Here is a 6,363-nt window from a genome sequence, read left to right on the forward strand (position 1 = left end):
TTGGACTTATATTGAAAAGATTCTTGGGGGCAGGGACTAAATGGTAAGTTTTGGACCTGACTTGAAAAGGGTTTTGTATAGGAAGGGCCATTTGGTAACATTTGGGTCTAAATTGAAGGGAAAATATGATGGAGGGGCTATTTCGGTCGTTATGGGAAAATGTTATGAGGGAGTCGGGATATAAAACCCGCTACCCTCTCAAACCCTAACCCTAAACGGGTTATGATGCAGCCGTCACCCCTCTACCTCCATCCAGCCGCCACCCTCCTCTCCTCCGATCTCCTGTGCCACTTCCCTTTTTTGTTCAAGCCGCAACCACCTCCGTCGAGGTCGCAAGTCGCAGGACGCCGCCACAGCGCTGTTGTCGGAGGTTTTGGACTGCCGAGACCAAACCTTCAAACAAAGTTGGAGACCGTTGCCTTGCTCCTCCGTCTCGTCATCGTAGCGCCACCACAGTTGGTGGTTGGGGGCTACAGAATCACGTCATCTCTCGCGTGGGTGAAGTATTTTCGGGCAGTGAATCAAGAAACAATCGTCGCCACCACCGTGAGGTGGTGGCTTTCATCGCGAAACGTTGCTGTCGTATGAGTCGCTGCTGTCGCCGATGGTGCTCCTGCTACCGTCACTGTGCACCACCGGGGGTGGCTGTCATCGCAAGGCACCGCCTTCCGGTACTCAGCCTCCTGATATCGCCTCGTGCGCCACTATAGGGTGGCTGAGTTCGTTTTACAACAGAAAATGCAGGAGTGTGTGTGTCTATTGCAGTTATGTGGTGTTTGGGTGTTGTCTAGCCGGAATTCTCGAAGAACAGCCACTGCCACCACCGTGAGGTGGTGGATGCCGCCATGAGCCACCATTGTGTGTATATGTGTTTAGCCTAGTGTGTGTGTGTGTGTGCAGTTTGGTTATTTCGTTGTAATTATCTATTAATTTGAATAGTGAAGAAAATCCGTCACCACCACCGTTAGGTGGTGGCTGCCGCCACCGGCCTCCGTGTCGGGTGGCGGTGTGCTTGCCTCGTTGAGTTTGATTCGTTTAGGGTGCTTGAAACCCTAATGGGCCTTGTAAGCCCTAATGAACCCTAATTAACCCAATAAAACCCTAATGGGCTTAATGATATTTTAGTGTACCTAATAGGCCCAATAAAGCCCTAATTGACCTAAAAGCCCAACAAACCGATAAATGGGCTAGTATTTGGGTTGGAAAACCCTAATGCCAATAAAACCCTAATTTTGAGAATTAATCGGGACACACACGGGAATTATTTAATAACTTGAAATATTAGATAATAATCATTGGCAAACTAACTTAAGGCAAGAATAGACTTAATGGATTAAGTCCTTAATGGGTTAAGTAAGAAACACTTAACCCTAATAACCATTTCATGTGAAAACCCTAATTTTAGGATTATGGGGTTGGACTTATCGGGACCCACATTTGGGCCATTGGAATGGAATTGTGTATTAAGCCCAATCACACCATATGGCTTATTTAGTAAAGTGAGGGACTTAATGGATTAAGTCCTTAATGGGTTAAGTGAGAAACACTTAACCCTAATTGTCATTTTATGTGAAACCCTAATTTCACATGGGCCTTGAGTTGGGCCTTCCTAGTGGGTTTTGGTGATTGGACTACTGATGGGTTGTCCAAGAACAAGTTAATGGACCAAAATAAGTAGATGGGCTTTAGGATAAGGCCCATGTGAGGACTTGGGCCCAATTTGGAGGATTAGGCCATAATTGAGACTTTATGACTATGTGATAATGGGCCATGGGAATTGGATTGGAATAATCAAATGGACCTTAAGGAAGACCATGTAGAGGTCTGGGCCTAATTTGGAAAATTAGGCCATATGTTGGGCTTTAGTCCATTATTTGACTATTGGGCCTTTGGAGTGTGAGTTGGACCTTGGGCTTGGAACCCAATTACTAATTGGGTATTGTTTGATGTTGACAGTTCGGGAATCTGTCAACCAATAGCTGGAGTTGTATCTGCGGGACTTCAGTAGTGTCAGGTGAGTTATCCTCACTATACTCAAGGGTCTAAGGCACCAAGATCGGCCCTTTGAATTGTTATATGGTTATGTTATGCTAGTATGATCTGTTAGATCGGTATCCTAGAGGGTAGGATAATATTATATGATATGCGGTATGATCTGTTAGATCGGTATCCTGGTAGATGGGATGGTGTTATGTGCTATGTGGTATGATCCGTTAGATCAAGTATTGTCTATAGACTGTTATGTGATTATCTGTTATACGTGCACATGTTTGTTTGGCGGTTGAGGCTTATCTGCTTTGTGCGAAAGCCAATAGACCTGGGCATTCCAACCTGTTGGTTGTGGGCCGTGAGTATTCCATCTCGAGGATGATTGGACTCATAGTGTGTTGGCATTCCAACCTGTTGGTTGAGGGCCTGGGTATTCCAACCTGATGGTTGATTGGACCCATAGTGTGTTGGCATTCCAACCTGTTGATTGAGGGTCTGGGGTATTCCAACCTGATGGTTGATTGGACCCATAGTGTGTTGGCATTCCAACCTGTTGGTTGAGGGCCTGGGGTATTCCAACCTAATGGTTGATTGGACCCATAGTGTGTTGGCATTCCAACCTGTTGGTTGAGGGCCTGGGGTATTCCAACCCGATGGTTGATTGGACCCATAGTATGTTGTTTATGATTATGTGTGTGTTGTTGTGGGTATGGGTATTTTGGGGGAACTCACTAAGCTTTCGGGCTTACAGTTTCAGTTTATTGTTTCAGGTGCATAAGGGGATCGTGGCAAGGCAAAGGCGTGATCGTACAACTCTTCATAGTTCATGATTTTACGATTTGATTCTGGGAATACTCTGATGATTAAACTATTTTGAAAACAAATTGTAATAATTTAATGGTTTTAAATGTTCTAAAAAGTTTTAAATTGGCTTGAATTTTAAGGGTGTTACAGCTACAAAGGCTTCTAACAACGTATCAAACCTCTGCTCTGATACCATGATAACATTGTCATATGATTATAATAAAGATAAAATACAAGGGTTCTTAATGAAAAGCATAAAGACTACAAAGAAGAAAGCGGATATAAATACTAGCCAGACAAAACCCTAATGGGCTAAAGACTAAAGAGCCCATGAGCAAGTAGGCTAATAATATAAAGACTAACAGGTTCCAAAATCTACCCATTGTTTCTCGACTACTTAAAGAACCACTAATAACACTAAAATAGGAAGACTCAATTACCCATGGAAACACAACCTTTGTTCACCTTTATTCTGAATTGGATCTTGGCTTCTTAGGCTTGTTGATGATCTATTAACTAAACTGTATGAAAATGGAAAATTACAAAAAATAGTTAATGAAAGTAGGATGCTATACTACACTTACAATGGAAAAAAAATGGAAGCATAAATTTAGGCAAGATGGGGCTTTACCCATCAAACTTTTTACAAAATTTTCATCACGTATTACTTCTTCATCGACATATGCAAGGGCTTCTAGTTCATTTAGAAATCTCTTGACTTGTTAAATAAGCCTCCTCTTAACATACACTTTCAATAATGTTGTCAAAACAACCTGCAATCTCTAAGTTGTAAGCAACATCCAAGGAAAGCTTTACAGTTGTAATACAATGTTTGAAGGCAATTAAGCATATGAAACAAACCTTGTTTGGAACTAACCCTGCTGATTTCACCTCTGTAAGCGAAACAAATATAAGTGTCCCATATATAACACTGTCTATTCGTAAGCCCTTGTACTTGATCTGTTGAACCACATCTGTTTCCTTTTTATAACCAGCTTGGACTTTAGCACATCCTACAAAAAAAAAATAGACTTTAAGTCTACTAATACATAAGTTGAAGGAGAATCAAATTTACATCTAGCAATCGAGTTTAGGTCTATCATAAAATTTCAAAATATTGTGGTAGAAATAAGGAGTAAAGGGTAAATATGTAATAAACTAATTAATAGAAAATTCAAGGGTGGTAAGTGATGACCGGAATAGGAATACACAATTCTACCCTCCCTTTGAAAATAAACTGAGGGTATGAATCAAATAAAGTTCATATCAATGAGAGAATGTTATAATAACCATTCAAGGTTAAGAAATTGTCTTTATCTCATACTATAAACAAATCCAGGTCAAGAGTACGTACCTGCAATAGATATGCTATCATGGTGATGACAATAGAAAGTGTGAACCCATAAACTGGAAATCAGATTCAGATATAACACATTCAAATGAACAAAAAAACTAGAAATAAGATTCTTTAACTTCATAAATCCACATAATAATGTATAACTATAAAAAAGTGAACACAAAAGCAAAAACCAAATGAAACATAATAGGAATGTGAGATAATGTCTTACTTTGTTAGGATCTCTGTTTCAACATGAGTTTTAGCCTATAGCAATAGATAAAAAAAATATAGTTAATTTTTCCCCAAAAAGGCACAATGAAAACATCATCTATAAATTTTAGATGCACAACAACATAAATACTTTAGCTAATCTTCTGTAATCACAATCCAAGAACAGAAACATGAGGAAAAGAAGCAAGTGACTCTTTTACCTGGCTAAGATAGGATGGACAGCAACAAAAAATCCTCTATAGTTTGCCTACCTGATATCGCAACAACCAACCAATTTCATAAATAATTTTTAAGCACAAATTAACTTCGGTAAATATAAACAAAATCATGAAAGACCGTCAAAAGCAAAAAACTGATAATTACCTGATATCAGGTTGTCGATGTAGTTGGAATCCAAAGGAGCTGAAGAGGAATGGATATACAACGGTTTGAATCAATTAGGGTTTCTTATGGTGAGATTGAGAGAAAGAAAAGGATTTGGAAAGGGAAGATCCTCCACAAGTGTGGTGGTGTGATGGTATTGTGGTTCCAACGGCAGACATCTGTAACGTAAATCAACAATCAAACAAAAAATTAGGGTTTTTCATCTTCACTGAAACACGAAAAAATCAATCCAACATTCTGCGATCAAAAGGGGGGAAGAGGAGAGAAAATTTAGAACAACAAACCTTTTGAACATATTGTAAGTCATATATTTAACAATTTTTATTTGTGAACCAGAATCTAAAGAACTTCAATTATAATAAAACCTTGTTAATTTCGACTTTTGTAAGGAATTTGATGCGATACAAAAAAGGAAAGAAATTGCCAGCGACAATCAGCCGTCGTATCAACATTGTAAAAATCATCTGAAATTGTAGAATCGGTGAATAAGAAACCTATCAGAATTCAAACCATGTGATGATACGAACCGAAAGAGCACAACAAATCCCAATCACCTCTTTCGCTCTATAGATGATGAGAAAACATGTTTCTGCATCATCGATAGAAGAAAGTTGATGTTCAATCATTGTGATAGAAGAAGGAAAATAGAGGATGAAGAAGGAAAATTAGATTATGTAAATCCTATGGAAAACATCTTAGAAAAATACAATGAAAAAAACATGCATATAAAAACATAGTGATAGAAGAAAGCTGATGTTCAATCAGGAAACCTGGAATCGAGAAAAGGCGACCTTCAGCAACAATAGAAAAGAGCTTGAATTTAGGGTTGAGATACGCAGGTGATGGATTGTCGCTTCTCTGCTCTCGTCCCCCTCTATTCTCAGATCGATATGACATAGATGCTTAAAAAAGAAGTGAGATGTCGTCAACTCATATGGCTTACCTTCTTTGCTGTGATTCAAAACTATAGTTCTCAAAAGCAATAAGAAACCCGAGGAGATTAAGAACGATGTTAGTATCAGAGAAAAGATTTCCTTCACAATGGCAGTTGAGAGCGGAGATGGAGACGATAGGGTCTTAGTGACGTTGAACAGGGTCGTCTGCGTTAGGAGGAGAGAGGAGAAGGTAGAACATGTTTTGAAGGAAGTGGTTCTATGCCCATTGAAATGTGTCATTGGTGTACTAGATAACCACCAAACATGGCACATCAAAAGGAAACGTGTCCAGGAAGCCGACCAAGGGACTAAACTTGCCGACCCCTCAAAATAGTAAATAGTATGACCAAATTCTCAATTATCAAAATTTTACTATTCATTTGGCTTTCCAAAGTTAATACGAGGGCAAAACCTTTTGGTAGATTTAGTCCTGCAACAAATTGTATTTTGACATATTTACTTCTTACAAACCTTTTGGTAGATTTAGTCCTGCAACAAAAGTTATATATTTTGACAGATTTAGTCCCTACAACAAAGGTTTTACATTTGACAGATTTAATCCATGAATTTTTTTAATTTATAGAAAATATCCGTGTAATTTTTTTTTTCAAAACTAGTCCATATGTGTAAGATTATTGTAGTTTGGCAGGTTTGAACCCTATGCACAACACTAATTACAAA

The 6,363-nt window shown here is 38.8% G+C and overlaps 1 long non-coding RNA gene across 2 annotated transcripts; it reads right to left on the bottom strand.

The window, feature by feature from the left end:
• Positions 1-2,983: 2,983 nt before the first annotated feature.
• On the bottom strand, positions 2,984-5,924 carry LOC145160899 (uncharacterized). Of its 2 annotated transcripts, XR_013738263.1 has the most exons (9): positions 5,518-5,924; positions 5,113-5,211; positions 4,727-4,905; positions 4,564-4,614; positions 4,362-4,396; positions 4,148-4,200; positions 3,655-3,806; positions 3,425-3,566; positions 2,984-3,314 (listed from the first exon to the last, which is right to left on the bottom strand). It is a non-coding gene; the product is annotated as an uncharacterized LOC145160899 (long non-coding RNA). The 2 variants fall into 2 exon arrangements; XR_013738262.1 differs by lacking the exon at positions 5,113-5,211 and having other exon boundaries at positions 5,518-5,922.
• Between the last annotated feature and the right edge of the window lie 439 nt (positions 5,925-6,363).

This window comes from Lactuca virosa, chromosome 2, assembly GCF_052849685.1.
Source record: "Lactuca virosa cultivar CGN04683 chromosome 2, Lactuca_virosa_CGN04683_v6, whole genome shotgun sequence".
NCBI lineage: Eukaryota > Viridiplantae > Streptophyta > Magnoliopsida > Asterales > Asteraceae > Lactuca > Lactuca virosa.